The sequence below is a fragment of the Pongo pygmaeus genome, chromosome 11 (genome assembly GCF_028885625.2).
Source record: "Pongo pygmaeus isolate AG05252 chromosome 11, NHGRI_mPonPyg2-v2.0_pri, whole genome shotgun sequence".
NCBI lineage: Eukaryota > Metazoa > Chordata > Mammalia > Primates > Hominidae > Pongo > Pongo pygmaeus.
In genome coordinates this window covers 105,074,832-105,099,850 of record NC_072384.2, presented here as the reverse complement: position 1 = coordinate 105,099,850, position 25,019 = coordinate 105,074,832, and the positions used below count along the sequence as shown (strand labels likewise).

General features: G+C 35.3%; 1 protein-coding gene across 2 annotated transcripts in view; it reads right to left on the bottom strand.

Moving 5' to 3' along the window:
* The window catches only part of PARD3B (par-3 family cell polarity regulator beta), a 1,077,199-nt gene that overhangs the window by 840,217 nt on the left and 211,963 nt on the right, over positions 1-25,019 (bottom strand). The window lies entirely within an intron of this gene.

The following is a 25,019-nucleotide window of genomic DNA, read 5'->3' as shown; positions in this document are numbered from 1 at the left end:
ACTGATGGAAATCTACAGTTTAAGGGAGAGTCTGGGGGAAAAGTATGTTAGAGAGATAGAGAGGTGCCAGATTACACGGGGAACAGATGCATTTACATAATTCCTAGGGAAACAGGTAGGTTAGAGAAGTTCCAATGATGAAAGGAGCATTACAAGAAGGAACCATCAAAGACTAATGAAAATTCATTAGTTAAAAACTGATTAAGCATTTAGAAAGATAATTTCTTTTTGTATGTTCAGTGAGTAAAACAATCATACTTTTAGAGTTTGGGTATATATTCTTTCAGTTTATCTGTTTCATAATTTATTCTCTATATTACTGTTGATTATTAGAGTTTTATGGTTACTGTAGTTAATTTTTTAATTGTTAGACCAAGGTTAGGAGTTTGATTTTCATGGAAGCTCCATAGCTTCAATTTCTTTCATGGTCATAGACTGAACTCTTAAGCAAGACGTAAAAATACATGGCTTTTGTCAAAGTAGACCTTGAGAAAGAATGCTGATAGAACAGTATAAATCAAATGTTAAATCATTGATGAAAAATCTCATTGTTAACTTGACCAGCAATCTCATTTTTGCCAAGGAAAGGGGGGTAACAAATAAGTAGTTACAAAAATAATCGTATCAACTTATAAATGGGTTAGGTACCAAAGTCACATTTGTAAATAAGTGGCCTTAAACAGAAACAATTGCCCCCAGAAGCAATGTTAGCCTTGGTAGTTTGGTTCCAACAACATTAAACTTGGTACCCAACATCAACTTTCAGTACACAACACAAATGATTTCTCTTCTTACTGTTGGTTTCCAATACCCCAAAGTAAAATTAGTTCCTCCATCCATGGCATTTAACACACCACATGAATGCTTAAATGCCATGTCCCCACATTGGGCAAGTACTATTCTGTATACTATTTGTATACCAGAAGGGTATAGGTTGTCCTTTAAGCATGCAACTTAAAAGAATCTTCTGGCTTAACAAGAATCCAATAATCTACAAGCCGAAAATGAACAACAATATAGCCCTTGCATCTTCAAAGTCATTTAAGGACAAAAAAGTTGAAAAAAAATCCATTTAGTAAAGATCTAACTGACAGGTTTGCCAGAGCATAAGAACTCTGTGAAGAAAGCCTGTGTTGCCACTAGTTAGAGTAGGCGTGTAGGATTTACAACAAAGCAAAAGGTAAGCCTTCCCTAATGCAGGTAGGTAGATCACACTTTATTTACTACTCTTGCTTTAATAATCACTCGCTTATCAAGTGTGCAGCAAGCCCACATCTAAGCCCTTTCTATGTGTTCTTTCATTTTAGTATCACAACATCCCAACTAGGTCGTTGATTCTATTATCTCTTTTTTCCAGAAAAATACACTTCTGAACCCAGGAACTCAGTCTCTAGAGTCTGCTCTCTTAACTGTTACAATAGGTAAAGAATGAATTACAAAGAAAAAAAAAAAAACAGCTGGAAATTAGTTTTTATATTGTATTCCAAAAAGCCAAAAGAAATCTCATCGAAGATGATACCCTCAGTAAATTTAGCAAGGAAAAGCTCTAAATATGTCTACACTATTTTAGAGGCAGAATAGCTAATAGGTAAGGATATGGACCCTGAAGCCAGGCTGCTTATGTTTGAATCTCAACTCTATCCCTTATCACTGTGCCTTTGAGTGAGACATTTAACCTCTTGGGATTTCAGATTCCTCCTTTGTAAAGTAGGTTGTCTCTAAATGAGTGTTCGGCACATATTAGGTTGATGCAAAAGTAATGTTCTTTTTACCATTATTTTCGATGGCAAAAACCACAATTACTTTTGCACCAATCTATAGAAAGTGCTCTGTAGGTATTTGTACTGTGTTTTGGACTGAATTGTGTTCCCCAAAATTCAGTGTTGAAGCCCTAATCTATATCTGGAGATAGGCCCTTGAGGAAGGTAATTAAGGTTAAATGAAGTAATATGGGTAGGGCCCAAATCCTGTAAGATTGGTCCCCTTAGAAGAAAAGAACCGACTCTAAAGATCTCTCTCTCTTTCCATACCCGCACAGAGAACAGTCCACATAACGACACAGCAAGATGACTGCTGTCTACAAGCCAGAAAAATAAGCATTACCAACAACTATTCCTGACTAATATACACTGATTATGATTACACCAGGTTCCCTCCACTTGGGTCAGTTTGATCATTCTATAATGTCACAACCGTGTTCTAAACTGCATTGTCTCCGTTGCATGAGGAGCTCAGATATGAAATCATTGAAAGACAAATCAAGTTGCCTAGTCAGTTGAAATTCTTCCAGTGACAAACCAGCTTAGCAGGAAAAGTAGAGTTTATGGCACAGATAACTTCCTGTTGAATTCAAATTCCTGTTGAAAATACAACAGGTAGACAGAACAGAAATTTTCAAGGAATAAGCACTCTTTTGAAAGTGATAAAGAATAACAGATCTGGAAAACCCACTCTCCTTGTCAGAAAACCCACTTTCTTGTCAGAAATTTGAACTGAACAGCATTTTATGTGGCTCCAATTATCATTAATAACAAACAGTATAGAAATAAAAAATTAAAACACTGTATTAGAAACAGCCATACTTAACCAAGTAAAGTAAGAAAACTGTAAGAGATAAATAATACATTGCCTATTTGAAAAAGATATAGTGAAAATATACATTTTTACAAAAATATAAGAAATAGCTTTACTTGCACTGAATTTCATTTTTATATGGCTGGTTTTTAATGTTTTACAATGGATAGATGGCATACTCTACTCAAGCAGATAAACAACAAGGAGTGTCTTAATACACAGATGTATCTATATATATAGATATTTATACATTTTATATATTATATATTATTACATATATGTAATAACATACTGATTACATACATATAACATGAATATACTATATATTACATAATATATGTAATGTGTATATTACATATATAATACATATGTGTAACGTGTCTATATTACACACAATACATATATGTGACATGAATATATAGCATATGTAATACACATGTGATGGTATATATATAACATATACAACACATACACAATATTTAAATTAAGCAAACAGCATCATTTTAACAAGGAATGAAACTCATAAGTGAATTACTGATATAAAAAACATTCTCTCATGCATATGCAGTGTGGCAGACAGTTATTTCAGAGACAAAGAGAAAGTCACAGCTGTAGCATGCCAGAGAACCAGAAGATTCTTGGATAATTAGGCTGATCAGCATTCTGGCATAAGGAAACCAGTGACATTACACTCTCCATTCCAGAGTCTAACACGCTCTCAGCTCACAGAATTTGTGACTTTTGTTGTTTTAAATAAGAGATTTAATTTTCATTGTTTCTCATCAAGTAAACTTCTAACATTGTTATTAGCTTGAAAACTTGTAGAGTAAAAAAGAACAAGATAAATATTAAGAGCAGAGTCTGACAATAAAGCTGGAAAAACTATTAGCACATAATAAGAGATCTGAAATGGCACAATTTATAATGCTGCAATAACAACAAATAAACAGCCTGTTAAGCACTTTGTTTCAACAAAGCAAAATCATACTAAAAATATATATATTAAGATGCAAAGAGCATGTATGATGTTCCGGCTAGGTATGTCCATTATGCATACCTACTGGACTTGGTTACTACAGGTTAGAAACCTTTTAAAAAGCATCTTTTTCAAACCAATAAATCATTAATATCTGTAGCTACTCATATTTCTATCAAAAACAAATTATACTTCAGTGTTTTTAGTAAAAGCTCAACAATGGAAAGCAATTATTGCCATTCTTGTACATCAAATAAGTTGACAGCTGAATCCTTATTGCCAAAATCTTTAATTTGTGTTTTGATATGAAAAGTTAACATCAACATTAAAGCTAGTTTTATTCTGTGATACAGTCAATTGTGGAAACAGACTAGCTTTATGAATTAAGCTTATGCAGTATAAAGACAAAATGATTAAAATCAAGTACAGATGTTTACATGTATAGTGTTATTAAAATATATTTTGAAAAACAGAATTAAGTTGAACCTTAATGTTTTTTGTACCAATATTATGATACTTTGCTTATATTACCTGTAAATGTACATGAAAGTCATTAATTTGCTCGACGAATTCCCAAGAATCTAGCATTGAGCTAAAAGGCAGATTAAAATTTTGGTCACTACATTCTCCTTGAAATATATTTTAATAACACTATACATTACATGTATAGTGTTATTAAAATATATTTTGAAAAACAGAATTAAGTTGAACCTTAATGTTTTTTGTACCAATATTATGATACTTTGCTTATATTACCTGTAAATGTACATGAAAGTCATTAATTTGCTCGACGAATTCCCAAGAATCTAGCATTGAGCTAAAAGGCAGATTAAAATTTTGGTCACTACATTCTCCTTGAAAGCAAACATGCACAAAAAGAGGAAAGAGGGATGCAGTTCATGATCTACAAATAAGCTGTTCACATGTTGTAACATGGAAGCAAATCATTATCATTACATACCACTAAAATCCACCCTACCAATGAGAGTGGAAAACCCTCTTCAAGCACTGCCTTCTCCAAAGGAGACTTTACCTGTTCTCTGAATGATGTGATATGCAAAGCATTGTACAAAATATGACAGATTTCCATTTTCCATATTGATGGTCACCCCCATTCAGACAGCAATCCCTGCTGAGCTTCACATTTAAAGGTGCAATGACATATCTTTTTTTTTTTTTCTTTCTGGCTCAGATGGAACTTCTCAGAATTGAAAAAAGGAAACGGACATGTTCTTCTTTTGCTCCCATCTTTAAAGAGCTATGGCTTCAAGAATCCACCAATGATACTTCACATTGTCAATATTGGTCTCTATAACTGCACAGATATGTATATGCCCCCAAATGCATCTGTTTTTCCACTCAGATATGTAGCTTCTATGCACTATAAGATCACTGTACCAAATGGCAGTCTTAAGAATTACCCTAGGCTTGGATTAAAATCGTTCTAAACATTCTTGGGGAAAAAGAGATTGTTTGTGAGAAAGCTTCATAACAAATAAACAGAACTGGTGTGGGGGAAAGCCTTTTAAGATATAGTCAGAAATATTCTATAGAACACATTTCTGTTATTTATAAATTATTTAGAACACACTTCTATTATGTATAAATTATTTAAAAATCTGTTTCATGCAGGCTTTCCTTTCTTTCTAGATGATAACCGATTATTTGTCCATAACTATCAAAGGCCAAAATGCTTTAACACCAAATTCTACAATTTTAGATAATAACTAGTACTGCTAAGGTTTCTATAGTTACCCAGGAAAGGGTCATGACTGTCTGAAACACATACACTCTCTCTGATAATTAACCACATCATGATAGACTGACAACACTTAATGATTAATTAGGCTAAGAACTCAAATCCTTAGCAGGAGGTAAAAGCACAGAATTTCATAATGTACTGAACACCTCCCAGAGAGACATGGAATACAAATAAAGCTAAATTTTAAAATGCAGGTTTGCAAATTCAGTTTTACTAATATAAATGTCTCCTTGGGAGTCTCACAGCAGAGGAAATTAGGAATTCTCTGCTTGCCAAATAACAGCCATACAATCACAATGAAGCCTTCACAAAACAGCTCAACCCAATTCATTCAATGCTGCCTTTTATATAAAATGCACCATTTTCCTTTCTACCATTCAATGAAATACAGTTTAGAGTGTCTTACGGAGTAAGCTGGATTAGTCATCTGCATACAAGACCTTACTTTGCTTAGAATTTTACAGTTTACAAAACATTTTTGCAAAAACACTTTATGATTTCTAGTTTCAATAGGCAAGCGTCTGAGCCCAGGTGTTGGAGAGGGACCTGGCCTCGAATATCATCCACTCTACCACTTACTAGCCTCACAACCCTGGGCTTCCTTAAGGAGGCATTTGATTGTAATGATGCAGCCCTGGTTATTTAATACAGTGGTTGGTAGGAAATAACAAAAGGCAAAGATTACCAGCCATGTTATTACCAGACACGTTTTCAGTTCTCTAGAGTTTCTGAATTTTACTTTTCTATCAGATCATCAGAATGTTCCATGTTTCACTATATTATTCTGGTCCTCACAAAAATAGCCAAGTAAAAGATGACTTGCCATTATGTCATCTGTTAAGAGACATAAGCGATGGCTAGTGAGTAGACAGCTCACTAAATATTCCTAATGACCCCTATGACCAATGCATATCAGTTCCGTTAAAGCCACTATTCATTTACCCCAAATAAATTTATCAACCAGCTGCTATGTATCAGACACCGCACTGAGGACTTCGCAATTTTAAAAATATAGAACATAATCCCTGTTCGCATGGAGCTAATTCGCTAAAAAAAAACAATTATACAGAGAAGGTAAAGTATGAAAGAAAATGGGCAAGACTGGTCCAGGGGATGGTGGCATCTCTGAGGAAAAAAATAATTTATCAGAAACCCGAGGGGGAGAAGAAGCTGACCCCATGAAGAGGACAGGTGAAAGCATCTCCAGCAGGGAAAAGAAGTGCAGATGTTGCAAGTCTGAAAAGAGCTGGGCACCTAGAAGGATGAATATAACTGCTAGAGCCCCATGTACACATAATAAAGTGGTTTGAGATGAGGCTGAGGAGGCAGGCAATGCCCAAAATATAAAGCTTTGTAGGCCATGGTAAAGATTTTGATCTTCATCTTAAGAGCAATAAGAACTCATGACAGAATACTAAGTAGGAGAGTAATACGATCGGACGTATGCATAGGATGACTGGCACGGTCATAGGAGAATGCATGGGAAGGGGGAATAGCAGGTGCCAGGACATCAATTAAGAGGACATTGCAGAAGTCCAGGCAGGAGATGGCAGCTTGGACTAGCATGATGGTAGTTAAGTCAGTAAGGAGGATTCACTATATATTTTATAACGACCATCAATAGGACTTGACAGTGAGCTACTGGTGGGTGATAAGAGAGGGGAATATGCCAGGACTAGTTCTAGTTTTATGAAGTCACTTACTTCCTTAAGCACACTAGAAATTTCAGATCCCTCCAACACTGCACTTTACACTATCATCCATGTACAACCACGTGGCAAAATCTACACACTTTACCTGAAATTACTTCTCAGGTACATTTACCACCTTTCTGCATTTTTCGTGTCACTGCCTTGGTTAGGGTCTTGACTTGCACTTGTCCTAAATGCTGTTCATTTCTACAAACTCTCTCAATTCCAATTTAATCTCTGCCTTTCAGCCAGTGTCTTTTTTTTCTAAAACATAAAAGTGACTAAGTTATTTCACTGCTTCAAAATATTCAATGGCTCTCAATTATCAGCAGACTAAATGACCACATGATAACATCCAAGTTGGCAAGAAATGTTTTGCAAAACTCTGAATTTCAATAAGACCACAAAGAAGCAGAATATAGAGGAACAGGATGACAATCTTTTTTTTTTTTTTTTTTTTTTTTTTTTTTTTTTTTTTTGATACAGGGTGCGTTAGCCCATTCTCACACTGCTATAAAGATACTACCCAAGACTGGATAATTTACAAACAAAGGAGGTTTAACTGACTCTCAGTTCCACATGGCTAGGGAAGCTTCAGGAAACTTACAATCATGGCTGAAGGGGAAGTAGACAGCCTCTTCACAAGGCAGCAGGAGAGGGTGTGAAGGAGAAACTGTCAAACACTTATAAAACCATCAGAGCTCATGAAACTCACTATCATGAGAACAGAATGGGGAAACCACCCTCTTGATCCAATCACCTCCCTCTCTCGACATGTGGGGATTACAGGTCCCTCCCTCAACATATGAGGATTACAATTCAAGATGAGATTTGGGTAGGGACACAGAGCCAAAGCATATCACAGGGCCTCACTTTGTCACCCAGGCTGGAGTTCAGTGGTGCGATCATGGCTCACTGCAGCCTTGACCTCCCTGGCTCAAGCGATCCTCCCACTTCAGCTGCCCAAGTAGCTGGGACCACAAGCATGCACCACAACTCCTGGCTAATTTTTTTAATTTTTTGTAGAGACAGGGTCTCACTATGTTGCTGAGGCCAGTCTCTAAGTCTGGATTCAAGTGATCCTCCTGTCCCAGCCTCCCAAAGTACTGGGATTACAGGCATGGGCCACTATGCCTGGAAGGATGATGATCTAAGAGTAGAGAATAACACATGGTCTTAGCCACCCTCTTTTAAATTCATATAAACCTTATGTTTCCTTTCGTTACTCTCTCTCTCTCTGACTCCTTGACCCCCACAGCCCCAACATACACATTAAAGTAGTGTAGCAGAAAGATTATTGGCCTGAAATCAGGAGGACTGGGTGCTAGCCAGATGGCACAATACTTTTAAATGTTCAGTATATTTAAATGAGTTCTAGCTCCAGGGAAGAAAAAATGATCTGTCTACTCCTATTTCAAATGATTTCTAACCATCAAAGTTTTTTGGTCCCTACTGGGTAAACTGATAATGTTCTGTGCAACTTATTCAAAGTTGTTTTTCTGGACTTTAATTCTTAGACTTCACCAATCTGAAAGTGAACTTTATCTACAACAGGAATGAACATACCATTAGGTTTATTTATCATCTTCACTGAGCAAAGCTGCTGCCAAGGATACATCATGCAATGTTCAGATGTAATCCTTTGGCTTCCTTCTTGCTCTCACAGAGGCATTGCTATCTACTGACTTCTCTTTTCCATATCACATACACACTCCTATTTTACCCACCCCCATTATGAATGCCATCCTCTCCTTGTGGTCTCTGGGCCATGGCCCAGGCATATTTAACATAACCCTCCTCTCCTGGGCTTAGAATTTATTCCCTTAGGTGGAGGTAAGAGAAGAGGCATCATTTTTCTTGAAAGCAAACCCCCAAATATCTGAACTCCTCTGGTTCAACTTAAATTCCTACCAGACCCCAGGCAAATAGTTAGCAAACTGCCCACTTCCCTAACCCTAACCACAGAATAGTAGGCAAGTTTTATTATACAAAAGGCAAAGTTTTACAATTATGTCATGTCTCGGGGAAAAAAGGAATATGCTTGGAAAGGGAGTCATAAATATCACATACAATTCTGCTTTTGAGAAATGGCCACTTGCCTACTTAAGAACTAATATAATAAAATATCACATCTGGCAGACAGACTACCACAGAATGATGAAGATGTTCCATCACTAATAATCTATTCTGTGCTCATACAGGTAACTTAAAGAGGAAATTATTCTATTACCTCACCTCTGAGGCCAAAGAGTTCATCCAGAATCTATTTTCAATAAATCACCTCCATATTAAAAATCTTACTCAATTAATGCTTGTCATCCCATCAAACTACACTTGTAAACTCTCAAGGCTTTCAACTCCCCTTGTAACTCACTCACGTTAGTCCCAAAGCTAGAAAACATATCAACAGCTGTAATTGCTATCTGTAGAATCCTATCTCAGCATTTCGGCAAAATTTCTCAAGAGATTGTGTCATTCAATAATATTCCTTAAAGAAAAGGTCAAATAAGAAGAAAACTGTATGTTAGGAGATTATCAGACCACGTATTTAGTTACTGGAAGATTTTTTTCTAGCTAGGAAAGCCAAATAAATTCCAGAATTTCTGCTGAACAAACAAGTGGGAAAAAAGTAAATTTCTCTTAGAAGAGTTAAATATGACAATGCTGCTTCTTGCTCCAGCATGCAGGCTTCTGGGAAACATGCTGTCATAAAACTTCTCCCAAGAGAAGTGGAGAAACCTGCAAGCCAGAAAGATTTTTAAATAGAAAAAATTAGCCTCCCTAATTTAACCATGGTGTTTATTTGATTCCTCTCCTCAGATGACAGGGAGCTAACAGAGTCTACACACTGAGGGCACCTGCCAGAAACTGAAGCCCTAAGAAATAACTAGAAGAGACAGCCAAGTAAGCAGAATTACTTGCTATCTGGGACTTTAAAATGGGGAGGTAAACAAAGAGGATTACATGCTTTAGTAGACTCGGAAGGCCCACTGTATTATGATAGAGAAAATGGGATCATCATTAAGAACCTCAGCCAAGTCATGGAGGTTTCCTTGTGTAGAGATTCTGGGTTTGAGAATTAGGAGTTCCTGGATTCCAATCCTGGCTCCTCCAGCTCCATTTACATAAAGAAGCTTAAATCTCATTTTCCTCAACTCAAAATAGGATTAAGAGGATTCACTTTATAAAATGTTTTGGGGATTAAAAGAGATAACATTTTGTTAAGTCTTAGGATGGTTTCTGTCACCTGACCATTCAATTATTACCACTATCATTATTATTAGCTAGATCCATGATGATCAATATTTAATATAACAGACTTCATTGAAAAGAGGAAATTTTATAAAACTGTCCAAGATTAGTGATTAAATTTCTGATAACTAAAACATACTTTTATGCAGTACACTTAATTTCCTGATTGCTCATGTATTATACAACACTTTTTTTATCCGTATTTACGAACTAAGTTACTTTAACCTTTGGATTTTTAAGTTACCCAACAAAATCATCCTCCATAAACAAAATCAGGAAGATTTGAGAACCTCAGGCTTGTGGAAATCCAGACATTCGGGTAATAGCTATTTGTGTTAGAAAGGAAACTACCCATTCTGAGGATGTACATTGGCATTTTTAGGCATATAGAGAACATTCAGTGAAATATTTCTTCCTAAAATACTGTCATAAGTCGAAAGAGTTGCTGATCTGTGAAAGCACTGAGCTGAGAAATGCCATGATTTCTCACTGGAAGGATTCGGCATACTTTTTTGCCCTTACTCCCAAGTGTGAATAACTGAAGAGTAATACTGAAATACACCCAAGAAGACAGAAAGCATACTGAGAAAATTCCGGCTATGGGTAACTTCTTAGAAATACAGACCATAATAAAATCATAACATTTTCATAGTAGGGCTTATGCAAAGGTATTCTTACTATGTTCTCAGCTATAAATCAAAGTGTATTTTCCTAAAAGATGATTCCAATCATATTTGATAAGAGCAATCAAAAAGTAGGTTAGTAGCACAAGTGGGAGAGAAGACACTAGAGACAGGTAGGTGTTTGTCCCTAATGTTGTCCATAAATACAGATTTTAAAAAGTGTCATACAATACATGAGCAATCAGAAGGGTCTAAAATAATTCAAAATAACTCAGCATTTCCTGAGTCCAAACTGCCTCCCCACACTATATCCCAAACCTGCTCCTGGTCATCTATTTGAAAATGTGATTTCTACGCCTGTTCAGGCTTAGTTCTTTGAATTTTAATTTTTTAAACAATTACGTGGACTATTATATGCAAAAATTAGATCCTGAGACTTCTGAGGACAAAGTACAAAGTTCCCATCCTCACAGAGCTTGGAGTCTGATGGAAGGAAGACAGTAAACAAATACATAATGTTAGGAAGTATTAAGTGCTAATGAAGAAAAACAAAACAGCATAATAGATACAGAAGAAGAAAGGTGCTATTTGAGACAGAGTCATTGAGGGAAGGCCTCTCTGACAACATGGCATCAAAGCAGAAATCAAGATGAGTCCAGGCAGACTTGGAATATCAGCGAGAGCTATGAATGAAGAGGAAGAGAGGGACAAAAACTCCTATTAGGGAAACTACAAGTTGAAAGCACAGCATTGAAGCTAATATGGCCAGAGTCAAGGAAGGTAGTGAAAAGGAATGAAAAATGAGGCCAGGGACAGGCAGGGTCGACACCCATGACAAGCACTCTGAATTCTATTCTAAGTGAGATTGAAAATCATTAAATGGTTCTGAGCAAAATGTAGCATAATCTGATTTATATATTCTAAAGGGTCATTCTAACTGGGATGAGAGCGGGGTATGTGGAAGAGAAGAGGAAGTCAGGGTGAAAGGAGATCAGAGAGGTTAGGAGGCTACTGCACTGGTCCAAAATGATAATGTTGGCTTCAATTACTGTCCAAGGCAATAGTAGAGATTACAAGAATATATATTGCAATTTATATTTTGCATTTTTGTAAGGGAACAGTTGACAAGCACATTTTCAAGGAAGCAGTGACAGATAGGATTTAGGATAAATAATAGAAAAATTAAATGTACATTACAGAAACTTCAGTTCCTCCATAAAATTACAGTAATGTTGAGTTTTGTAAAAGATGTGAATGGTAAATTTATGACTATTCCCATTGAAATGCAACAAATGGAAAATGATTGTATTATGTATGATTTATATAAAACAACATGTGTTACAGCTATCTCTAAGAAAAAAATATATATTTTGCAAATATTTGCAATATATATATATTTGCAAATATATATTTTTGCAATATATATATTGCAAAAACAATATATTTGCATTGTTTTTGCAAAAATGTTTTGTAAACTGTAAAATTCTAAGCAAAGTAAGGTCTAGTATGCAGATGACTAATCCAGCTTACTCCGTAACAGACTCTAAACTGTATTTCATTGAATGGTAGAAAGGAAAATGGTGCATTTTATATAAAAGGCAGCACTGATATATTTAAAAGTAAAGCAAAATACTCAATAAGCCCTTTTTAAAAAGAAAGTTATCTTTTACCAGTTTGTTAAATACTTCAAATGATTATTGTTAAATATATTATTCATAAATCTACCCATATCAATTATACAAAATTCTCCCAGATATAACAGAGAAATTATCTTAACATTGATATATATGTAAACTCAAAACAATAAAATCAACTTCTTCATAAAGCATCCAAGGTGAGGGAGAAAATTTATAAAGAACAGGAGCTGGGGCTTGGAAAAGATTAATTTTAAAATTATATTTCTTCAAAACCGCCCTAACCACTCTAGTTAGCATACACTCATTTATTTATTGCAACATTTCTTAGAGATAGCTGTAACATGTGTTGTTTTATATAAATCATACAAAATACAATCATTTTCCATTTGTTGCATTTCAATGGGAATAGTCATAAATTTACCATTCACATCTTTTACAAAACTCAACATTACTGTAATTTTATGGAGGAACTGAAGTTTCTGTAATATACATTTAATTTTTCTATTATTTATCCTAAATCCTATCTGTCACTGCTTCCTTGAAAATGTGCTTGTCAACTGTTCCCTTACAAAAATGCAAAATATAAACTGTGTTCTACTTTCTTTACATTAAACTTGAATTGTTGCTGAGGAGTCAAACCACCTGAAAAATAAAATGCAATATATTTGATTAAAACCATGGTCCCTACAACCACAAATAGTTAATTATAGTTCAGGATCCTAATGTATTGGGATCAATTGCAGTTGTACTTGTCTATGAATTAGACTTTTTTCCAAACACTGACTTTCCTTCTCTGCTAGGACTAAGCAAATAACAGTAAATTGGTTACTGTGGTTACAATGCTTGATCTCCAGAACAAGAAAACCTTAACTCTTTCAGGACTGACTCTCCTAAAGAAAGGAAATAACATATGTTACGTCTTCTGCCTTGTGAAATATCTATATATGAGTAAACATCTCATTTGGTTAAATTCAAAACTAAGTTATATATAAATAATACTATTAATAACTACTGTTGTAAGCAATACTAATTCTAAGGCTTATTTAGAAATTGCCTAATCTCCATATTCAAAATGAACTTCTTAGGAAGAAAGTTACCTTTACCAATTGTTTTGTTCATGCAACGACAAGGTAAAATAAGCATATATTGTTAAAAGGAAGCCTTAGGATTTGAAATTATTCAACTTACTTTATAAAATCAAATACAGAAAAAGACTAGTGCATAAAATTTCTTTTGTCTTTCCAGCATATTAAAATTACAGGTCTTGCACAATAAGCACATACCATCTTATGTGGTCAATAGATTTTTAAAGTCTCCCTCTAAAAGTCATACACATAAAATATTGCCATTCTTATACACAAGCATCAATGACATAAAAAAGCAACAAAGTATAATAATAAAATCCATAGGTATGAATGGATGTACTTTTAAAGACATGGGAAAAAGTGTCTCTTTAAATAAAAAACAGCAACTTTTTTTAATTTTAATTTTAATTTTAGATTCGGGGGTATATATGTGCAGGTTTGTTATATGGGTATTGCATGATGCTGAGGTTTGGGCTTCTATTGATCCCATCACCCAGGTAGTGAGCATAGTACCCTACAGGTAGTTTTTCAACCCTTGCCCCCCTCCTTCCCTGCCCTAGTACTCCTTAGTGTCTACTGTAACCATCTTTATGTCCATGAAACACAGCAATTTTAAATGGTGCTATGACAAACTATAATTAACCATTAAAACATAGTGTTCTCAGTACAATTCTCTTATTCTCAAAGGACCAAGGCTCCCTGAAAGCAAAGCTGGCAAATCCATCTGTGGGTGCCTGTGGTCACCACACCTCATCAGCTTGGGTGCAGATAATTCACAGATACTATGGGAGTGCTACCCAAGACATGCTTACACACATACACACTGCAACTGAGGAACTCAAGACAAAAGGCAAAAAATGGAACCCATTTTGAAATGGAAGAAGAAAAAAAAATCTATAAATTACTGTAATTACTTTAATAGCCATTTCAGAAAGGATACTAACAAAGGCCTGGTTTCCTCATGCATGCACACATGCCTGCTCTGATCTTTAAGAGGGTCTAGGCTATTCTTATCTACAATTCTTACCTAACACCAGCGATTTGCTAAACAATAAGCCTAATTTATATCATTTCAATTCTGCTCTGATTGAACCTTTCTCCTCCCAAGAGAAACATGACAATCTGCAAGTTATTTGTTAGGAAAAGCAGAGCTCAGGCTGCTGTTTGCCAAAATTGCACAAGAGATGAAAAATGTTCTAAACATATCTTGGTCAATGGCAAAACAACTACAGAGACTCCTGATAGGGAAATAAGTGCCTGTCAGGTGTTAATACAGGTGGAAGGTAGGAGAAGGGTGAGCAGAGGATGGGGTGTAAGCTGGTTCTAGAAGTGCCAGGGGATGTCAGTAGGTATGAGTAGTGGATCTTTTCCTACAAAGGAGGAGGGAAATAAAAATCTTGCACAAACCTCTCAAAATATTGCATGCGTGCATCGCAGATCTGACAAAAATATTTGTTGACTGATCATTTTAGCAATTTAACCTGGTACACTCTCTCAAAGAACATTGCCACATTATTTTGAAAATACAAGAAACAGCAGAGAGCAGAATACTCCAGTCCAGACCTTCCTACAGAAATATTACCATTAATTTCTAAACTGAATCTGAATAATATTTTACCTCAATCAATTCCTCATTATAATCTCTAATGTTTGCTTTGGTTTTTTTTTGTTTTTTTTTTTTGGTTTACAAAAGGGCATATTTCAACTTCATAAGCTTTAGAAAAATTACTTTGCAAAGCATAACAAAGTTAGTTTGCTGATTATTTCCTCAAATTTTTTTTTAGTTCCTCTGGTTTTTATTTGTAATGGCACTGATGTCTGCATTTCATTTTTATGAGGATAAATATGAACTCAAAATTTCACCAATATGCTAGCTATTCTGTCTTAGATTTGTCAAGGAAATCAAAATTTTGACTGAATGTAATATGAAATAAGGTATAGCAATAGTACATTAAGAGTATAGTACACTAATATTTTTAACAGTGCAATTTAGAAAAAAATATAAAGAAACTTATGACAGACAAACTTCAAGCTAATGACAATAGTTACCATGGGTGGTGGGCAAAAGTAGAGAAAGTGGATTCCAAAGGACTTTTACTTTTTATATTATGTACCCCAATAATATTTGAATTTTCTACAATGGGTAGTTACTGTTTTTATAATGAGAATATTACATATTTTTAAAACAGGTAAGTACTGATATGTATTTTAAACACATAAGTATTAAGTACTACTTAACATAAAATCAATCAGTGAGATTTGGAAGAAAGTTTCTAGGTGTTGTTGGGTATTGACCAGATAAAGCAGGAGAACTTTCACCTCTGTTTCATTGTTCTAACAATACTATAAGATAGCTTTCACTGGCAATAATATAAAACAAAAATATAGAATTGCCTTAAAAGTGGAAACCTAATACAAATTCAAATATCAAGTTTGGGAGGAAAGACAATCACAAATAAGCTAGCATTGAGAGTAAAATTTTAAAATTAATTTGCTTTCAAAACATGCCAAGTAATACAGGAAACCATTACTATTAACTGCTTCCTTCATAACCATTTGTGGGCTATACTAACTGCACTAGCTAGACAAGTTCAATGGGCTCGAAATTGCTGAAATTACACTTAGTTTCATACTCTAGCACATCAAGTACCACTAAATATTTCAACTGTCCTTGTCAGGCATCTTCTAAGGCAAGGCCCACACGTGCTAGGAAGATTCAGGGCCATTTCCTCCATTATTAGTTTGTAGCCTAAGGGCACCTGACAAATGTTCTACTTCCATTTCCCACAGCCCCTTAAACAAAAGAAAATTAAATGGTACTTCTTTCAGGCTGAATTTTTTTTTATTGCATAGCAATAGGACAGAAGAATGAAAGAAACCAAAATATGCTGTTTTGAGGAAATACTACTATAAAAGACTTTTGAAATTATTAATGCCTCAGACCATTTGGAAGAAAGTCAAATAACATAGTTTTCTTGTTTTGCAATTAGGAAACATGGATTTAGAAGAATCATGGTCACACAGCTGACAAGAGGCTAGGTTAAGATCAGAACTCAGATTTCTTCAATCCAGGGAATACCACCTCTTCCACTGATCTTCTTGCAGCAAGAAGATTTAGCAGAACAATGGGTCTCCAATTTCAGACAACATAAGAACACCCTGCAAGACTTGTTAAAACTCAGACTGTGGGCCTCCACCCCCAGGCTTTCTGATTCAGCAGGTCTTGGATGGGGCTAAATATTTTTCAAACAACTTCTCAGGTGATACTGATGCTAGTCTGGCAACCACACTTTGAGAACCACTGCAGTCACCATCTGCCCAGTGAAACAAATGTACTGACCTCTGTTTTATCCTGCAGTCAAGCCAGCTAAATATTGCTAGGTAGGTTCTTCCCTCAGGTAACCAAAACCCATTTTGCTTATTTAAAAAATACACTGGTAAATCTCCATTTAACTATTTTCTCTAAGAGTTAAATGATCCAGATGACCTGTAAATTTGTTCCTTCCCTTCTCTAAAGTCTCACTGGAATATTAATCAGAATTACAAAAAAAAAATGCATCAGTCCTTCCTAGATTTATTTAAACAAAACTCTGTCAAAAACTCAAATGAATCTAAGAGCCAGCACAGGAGGTAGGAGGGAAGGAATGAATTTCAAAGATGAGGTTTATATAAGAGAATATGGAGGTAGCTGGCAGCTGCAGAATGCCTGTCCTGTCCAAGCCTATTTCAAATGTAAATTAAAAAATTAACTACACACACACACACACACACACACACACACACACACGCCAGATTCAGCCTGCTGGTCAGGTAGCCAACTTGCCCAGACTAATATCATGATAAAATTCAGTACTAACACCCAGTTACATGGTGTGTGCTTCTATTTATTCAAAGTTTGTTTTCTTTCAATCTTAGTAAAACTTCTATCAAAACTGTGAAGAAATCACTCCAAGAGAGGAGGAAGGAACTGGTCAGGCAGGCAGTTAGGGTGGGTCCTTGGTAAAATTCTTTCAAACAAAAAACGAGCTTAGAAATCAAGCTGCAGGCACAGATAAGGGAATTTGCACAGGGGAACTTACTTAAGACATGCCCACTGCCACATAGATAAGAAAGGCTACACAGGAGATTTGCCCAGACATGCCCACAATGGAAAATTCCATCCCCTGACACATGTACCTTAAAGGGAACAAAGCAGTATGGAGTAACTATGGAGTAACTCAAGCTAAGGGCTTGCATGCACACTAGAAGGATGGGGTGGAGTTACCAGAAATTCATGCCTTATGCAAATGAGATGCCCAGCTTTCACTGATTTCTCATAAAAGCCTCTATATTCAACTGTAAAACAGCAACCCTCTTTCCGGCCCTCTCTCTGTGGTGGAGAGCTTTCTCCTTTCACTCATTAAACTCATTGCTCCAGCCTCACCCTTAGTGTCCACACTCCTTAATTTTCTTGGTCATGGGACAAAGAATTTAGCGTATATCTCAGGCAATGAGAGATTGCTACAATTCCACAAAAAAGAAACTTGGTCTCAAAAAAGTAAATATCATAAGAATAGACCACATATTAATTTTTAAAAGTATTACCTAGATTAAAAATTTCACTCTATTCTATAAGCATGGAAGAAAAGTTGGTCTAATCAACAATCATACACATTATCTTTCCAAAATAAAAATACATATGCACTGAAGGTGAATAAATGGCACAGTGCATTTATCACATATATACACCAGGCCCAAGAAATTAAATGTTTAAACAGGAGAATTATCCTTGATAGTGCTCCACATATTGTTCAGGACTCACTGTCTGGCATTATGTGCACATGAAACATGTTTTAAGAAATGCATCAGTCAGTAACTTCTATTATTGGCAGTAAAAATGCACTGTTTATCTCCTTTATGGAATAAGTTCATAAAGTACTATAATCTTTTTTAAATCAATTTTCCTTTTTTTAATATTCATTTTTCCCCAGTTTAATGGAAACTACTTTAGTACCTGTTCAGAAAAAAATTACTCCTATATTTTGAAGAATTTTGAGTCTTTTGCTAATCCAGCCAGGAAGCTAATTTATTTAGGCAAAGTTGCCTATGCATCAGACCTGAAAAATGCATTTACACCAAATAATCAGGTAGAGTCAAACCTTTAATCTGTAAAACCAAATTAAAAGAACCAACACAAAGCAAACTGAATACATATATAATAACTTGAGGTAGCAGATACACTGCCTTTGTTTTAGCTAAATCAGATTTAGGTGGATAGAACAACAGCAGTGTTGTCAACATCGGAAAGCAGTTTACAATCCATGCTGTCCCTGGTAGGTCGAGCCCTGAGATGCATATTTAGGAAGAAATCATATAGCTATGCTATGGGGTTATACAATATAAGGCAGAGGGCAATACAGGGAACCTAACTGTCAAGTAAAGAAAGACGAACAAGGCCGGGCACAGTGGCTCACACCTGTAATCCCAGCACTTTGGGAGGCTGAGGCGGGTGGATCACCTGAGGTTGGGAGTTCGAGACCAGCCTGACCAACATGGAGAAACACCGTCTCTACTACAAATACAAAATTAGCTGGGTGTGGTGGCACATGCCTATAATCCCAGCTACTAGGGAGGCTGAGGCAGGAGAATCGCTTGAACCTGGGAGGCAGAGGTTGTGGTGAGCCGAGATCGTGCCATTGCACTCCAGCCTGGGCAACAAGAGTGAAACTCCGTCTCAAAAAAAAAAAAAAAAAAGAAAGATGAACAGCTGGCAGTTAAGTCCCCCTAATTATCACACTAAAAACATATAAGATTCAAAACAATAACAAATGGGAAAAAGTCATTGCCTGACCTGGGACATCAAAAGAAACAAATTAAAACTCCAATTCCCATACTGTTTAATTGACACCTTTAAAAAATCAACGTACACCTAATTCCTAATTCAATGCAAATATCTGTCTATAGATAAATCAAGGCTTAAATTTAAATTTACTTCTAACTTCACTGAAATCCTGCCTCTTGAGCTGCTAGAAATTTATTTGATCTAGCTTTAGAAAATCTTTGTTATTCGGGCTGGATGCGGTGGCTCACACCTGTAATCCTATTACTTTGGAAGGCCAAGGCGGGTGGATCGGTGGACAGATCATGAGGACAGGAGATCGAGACCATCCTGACTAATACGGTGAAACCCCACCTCTACAAAAAATTAGCTGGGCATGGTGGCACGTGCCTGTACTCCCACCTACTCAGGAGGCTGAGGCAGGAGAATCACTTGAACCTGGGAGGCAGAGGTTGCAGTGAGCCGAGATTGTGCCACTGCACTCCAGCTTGGGTGACAGAGCAAGACTCCATCTCAAAAAAAAAAAAAAAAAAAAAATAGAAAAAGAAAGAAAAGAAAATAAAATCTTTATTATTCAATAAGTAAGCATTATCTGATTTTTTTTAAAAAGAAAATTGTGGGCTCAATGGCAAGAAGAGACATTTTCCTTAGATATTAAAGACAATGACAGTATCCAACTCAGGAGCATAAAAAAGCAAAAGCTGATTTTTGAAATTGAAAGCCTGATTCATAAAAATATCATGACACTAGGGCAACATATATAATGCATGTTATAACTATACCATGGACTACATTTATGTTTTAAAATATAAAATTAAAACAAGGCTTATAACTATTTACATGTCAGATAAATCATTGTTTGACATGGTCTTTCATTAAAGCCAAAGTAAAGGAAAATTTCTTCTCTTAAACATAAAATCCGGATGAACATTCAAAGACTTAAGCTTTCTAAGCAAAGATTTTTACATTGTAATATATCTAAACTGTGATAATTGAAGATATCATGGTAAGAAATTACATTTCAAAGAAACCATGAAAAATCTATTTTTTTTTTTGTAATTTTTAGGTAGAAATGCAAGCTCTCCTTATTTAAAAAAAAAACAACTATGGGTGAATTTAATAAATGGGAAAATATAGCCAACCCAGAAGTGGCCACACAACTGAATTCACATTCTTGAATCCAATTCCTTAAAAGCCACACAGCTTAAGGACTGATTGAGCAACTTTACATTATTAATATCTGCCTCTGCTCTCAACTTAGGAGGCTATCTTGGTGACTACTCTTTTAGCAAGGAAACTGAATGGTGTGCCTTTTAGTGATCTGTATTCTAACAAGGATCATAAAATGTGGTTATTCCCATTTTTAATTACTGAACCTTAATGAAGCTGAAGGTTTGAGAAGATGATGAAACACTAAAATAAATTCTTTAGAATTTTGATCTGTTGGCTAAAATTCAATCCCATGAAAGTCATCCTTGGCCATACAATGACTGTGGACATTGGAGTTAGGTTTGCATCCCAGCTCCACCCCTAACAAGTTTGTGTCATCACTGGCCAAGTTACTTAATCTGTTGGAGTTTTACTCTTGTCAGCCATAAATGCAATAATAACCCTTTAAAGGTTCTATTGTAAAGATTAAATAAAAGAACATCTGTAAAATGTTTAGCGCAAATACTGGCATATAGAAAATAGTCAACAAATGTGGCAGCTATTAAGATGGTCTTCTGCAACAGGTAAAAAGAAATATCCTTGAAGAGAGGTAACTTCTAAATAGAAAGTGAACACCTTCAGTTTCACAATTCCATGTTGAAAGTACAACTTCACTTGAATTAATGATGGATAACGCAAATTTTGAAAAGGAGAGACATTTTATAGCACAGTACTTTCACCTACTAAAAGTAAATAATTTTCTATTAATATACCTAACACAATAAATATTTCTTCAAACTCTAAAGAACATAGAGCTTTCCACACCTTCCACCACTCTCAAAAATTGGCAAGATATTTAAAAGAGAGATAAGTTTAATAATGAACCAGGAAAACTGTATTTGCCTCAAAGTAAAAGGTTCCCCAAAAGTTGAAACTTCCTTATTAATAAAACAGTTTCAATATATTAAAAGAAAAACTACAGGAGCAAGATATGAAATGTAATTCATAAAGTCATGATTTTTTAATCACAATATAATAAAATACTGCTCAATGTCAGTTTTTCATTATATAAGCTATAATTTCTTCTGACTTTACGAAATATTACACTACATATGTTAAGCTTTTTTCATGATTTATTCCATTGTTTGTATACAAGAGAAAATCCCCACAAAAATCAATACAAGCAAAAATGCTTTTAACATGATTCAAAAATAAATATTAATTTCATGTATTATCAACTCTTCATATCACTATTTCTAATGAATATTTATGTATTCTTCCTCTTTGAGTATGTTACAACCCACTAAGGTGAAAAATATCATACAAGCATTATTTCTAGTACTTTGCTGGGATTTTTAACTCAAAAATATAAAAACTTAACCTAATTAAAAAACATATAATACCTGTTACAGACTATTTGGCTACTTTAATGCTCAGCATGGGTTCTGTTTTCAGAGTAATACCATGCAGTATTTATATTTCATTGGATATTCGTTACTGATTAACAAAAGCAGAAATTTTATGTCCTACAATTCAGTAAAATCTATCATTCTAACATTCATAGGTAATCTTCTATATGTTCCAGACTCTGCTAATGTCTATAAGAGGGTAAACAAAAAACAGATTACATTAGACCAGACAAGAGATAGTAAAGGCCTAAACTAAGGCAAAAAATAAAATTTAGTTTAAATCCTGTGCAGATGCAGATGAGGATATAAGAAAACAGGTATAATCACATAAACAGTTGTGGGAATATAAAATTAGTGGCATCTCTTTGGAAGGCACTTGGGCAATAGGTATCAAAATCCAAGGACACAAACTATTTGACCCAGCAATTCCCCACTAGTAATTTATACATTTACAGAAAGATATATGTTGGAAATAACACTTAAAAACATGCAAATGTTAACAACTGAGGAACATTTAAATAAATTATGGTATGGCCATATAGTGAACTATAATGAAATTTTTAAAAACCACTGATATGACAAAGTCTCCAAGATATATCAAATAATTTTAAAGGTTCAAAACATTACATTATACTTAAAACCACTGCTATATTTTTAAATATGTATATTATGGTATATAAAAACATTTCTGGAAGAATACACAAATAAGCACTAATAGTTTCCTCTATGGAATGAAACTGTGGGTGGGCCATGGAAAGAGATTTCCTTTTTAATTTATACTTATTTGAAAAGTTTTACTTTACCAGGTATACATACTACATTTTGAAATAAATTAACATTACAAAAAACTTAAAGGTGTGGCCAATGAGATAGGAAAGTTTATGCATTTAAATTTTAATTTTATGTGTTAAGAGGAACCAAAAAGGTGTTGAATTATAGAACTCATTTGAGTAATTGCAGTCATGAAGAATTATTATGAGAACACTACAAGAAGAAGGACAATCAGGAAAAAGTGCCTGATAGCTTAGATATTAGAAAGGCATCTGCTCTGACTGAGATGTGGAAGGACAGTAAGGATCAAATAATTTGAAGTGACACAGACACAGAAGGGTGACAAATCTATCTATATGAGATATGAATAAGAAACAGGAACATCAGAGAAGGAAAACTGAGGAACTCAAATCAGATATATCCATAAGAAATATTGTAAGGCCACTTGAGAAAACACTTAACTATTTTAGGGTTCTAAAGGGAGAAATATGATTGAGATGGTATCTCACTGGAAGAAATCATAACCAGGGAGCCCAACAAGAATCATAAAGAATGCCATGCTTGATCCTTTATTCACTGCACATCTAAGCAAGCATTCCAACAGCGGTACGAAGAAAATATATGGCTGTCCTCCTTCAAGTCAATCTCAGAAACAACAGTGCTGTCTCAACTTTGATGGCACTTTAGAAATCTGCCAAAGAGCCTTAAAATATACTCATACCTGGAGAAATGTTATTTAATTGGCCTTTGCAATCTAAAGCACCTGCAGTTTTCAGTGTTCCCCTAAGAGATTCTTCTGTGCAGCCAAAGTTGAGAGCTACTGCTTTAAAATATTCTGATTATCACATTCACAGACATTCAAACCATCACAGTGTGAACTTGTCCCATTTCCAAGATAGAATGTCCTTCAGGTTTGATAAGAAATATAAACATTGCAATGACAGGCTTCTTTCTTTCCACACTTGTGGTAGACTGTTTCACTGGTAGATCCCAGTGAAACACGCCTTAGGGATTCATGCCTTTGTGCTTCTCATACTGACTGTGGGCTTGGGCACACGACTTGTTTTAGCCAAGTGACCTTAAGCAAGCACTGATGCTTTGGGGTTTCCTTCTTGGAACACCCATCTTGGGGCTCAGCTGCCATGCTTTAAAAGTAAGTCCAACTAGAGAGATGGCACTTGGAGAGGCCCTGGAGGATGAAACACTGCCACATGGAGGAAAACCAAGAGGCCTCTGCTAAGCTAGGCTGAATGCATATGGTGTGGCCCCAACTGAACAACGCAGCACACAGCCAACACAAAGATTTGTGAGATAAATGGTTGTCATCTTAAGCCATTAGGTTTTGAAGTGGTTTGTTACCTCACAGATAACCAGAACATTTAATACTTGTAACCTTTACATTTAGTCCTTAAACAACATCTGGGCCCACCACTATTCCCTGAAGTTTTATATGCCCAACTCTGACTTTTCTTGTTTCCTCATATTGTCTTTTATGTATCTTATTTCTGTTCTTCTGCCAAGAGTAGTATTTCTCAAACTTAAGGGATTTGTGGACTACTTCAAAACCACTCAGCATACAGTCACCAATCTTTTGTTTAAAAAAATTCATCTGAATTTTAAATAAAAATTAAAAGTTTTAAAATTGCTAGTTTCATATCAGTAAGAGATTTGCTGTTTGCAGTCTTTCACAAAGGTATCTTTATCTGACATGAGCCTAAGATCAGATTCCAAAATAACCCCATTAAAAAGTAGGCAGAGGACAAAGATGCTTCACAAAAGAAGACCTACAAGCAGCCAACAAACATATGAAAAAAAATGCTCAACATCACTAATCACAGAAATGCACATCAAAACTACAATGAGATACCATCTCATGCTAGTCAGAATGGCTACTATAAAAAGGTCAAAAATAATAGATGTTGGCAAGGTTGTGGAGAAAAGAGAACACTTACACACTGTTGGTGGAAAAGCAAATGAGGTTAGTCCCTGTGGAAACAAGTTTGGAGATTCCTCAAGGAACTAAAAATAGAACAACTATTCAACCCAGAAACCCTATTACTGGGTATATACCCAAAGGAAAATAAATCATTCTGCCAACAAGACACTTGCATTCATATGTTTATAGCAGCACTAGTCACAATAGCAAAGACATAGAACCAACCCAGGTGCCCATAAACGGTGGACTGGATAAAGAAAATGTGGTACACATACACCATGCCATAAAACTGCACAGCCATAAAAAGAATGAGATGATGTCCTTCGCAGCAACATG